The sequence below is a fragment of the Nannospalax galili genome, unplaced genomic scaffold (genome assembly GCF_000622305.1).
Source record: "Nannospalax galili isolate Female #2095 unplaced genomic scaffold, S.galili_v1.0 scaffold188, whole genome shotgun sequence".
Lineage (NCBI taxonomy): Eukaryota > Metazoa > Chordata > Mammalia > Rodentia > Spalacidae > Nannospalax > Nannospalax galili.
The window spans coordinates 2,003,603-2,004,587 of record NW_008360325.1 but is presented as its reverse complement, the minus strand read 5'-3'; positions in this window follow the sequence as shown (position 1 = coordinate 2,004,587).

Sequence of the window (985 nt, the reverse complement as noted above, 5' to 3'; positions counted from 1 at the left end):
TTGGATTCCCCTGGAACTGGAATTAAGGACGGTTTGTAGCCGCCATGTGGGTGCTGGGAATCGAACCCGGGTCCTCTGCAAGAATGCTCTTAACCACTGAGCCATCTCTCCAGCCTCAAAAATCATTTAAAAAATTTTAAATGGAGTGCCTGTCAACAAGGCAGGAAGAGGGAACAGGAGACTGGCTGGGTCCTTTCCCAATCACTTAGGACTCAGGCGGCCTGACTGGTTGGCTTTCTCCCCTCTGTTTGTGCTAGCCCTCTGTCACTAAGCTTCTGAGGCTGCCCAGGAGGAGTAAGCCCAGAATCCCAAGACCTCTGCTAAGCACAGGAAGGTGGACAAAAGCTCCCAGCAGAGAGGGGGGCCAGCCCAGAGCAGGGGGTCAGTAAAGTGGCCTTCTCACAGAAGGACTCAGCAAGTCTGCTCAAGACTCGGGGTGGGAGTGGGGGCAGAGGTGTGGAGGGGAGTTGTGGGGGGATGTTGTGAGCTGCCTTAGCCCCCACACTCCACATAAGCCAAGAACAAAGGGAAAACTCCAGCACCTGCCTATCACACATACAAAATAAAATTAAACAAAGGGGCAACAAAACCCAGAAGCAATCAGCACAGTCAATTCTGAATGAGAAGAGACCCATAAACCAACAGGACTGAACAGGGGTCCTGGTGGAAATGAAAGCAAACGCCTGACTCGGCAAAAGTGCCAAAAACATGCACCGAAGAGAGGCCAGCCTCTGCAGGGAAGGAGCTGGGAAAACTGGGTAGTCACATGAAGATGGAGATGTCACCGTTCTCTCCTGACACACAAACAGTTCACAATGGATGAAAGACGGACACTCTGAAGGTAACCGGAGGGAAACAGAAGCCTTTCGAGACCCCAGTGTAGGCACAGACCTCCAGATAGGAGCTTTCACACTGACAAGGAAGGTGGAGAGAATCATGGACTGGGAGACTGCACCTACCAGGGCGGCAGCCTGCAGAATCAAGG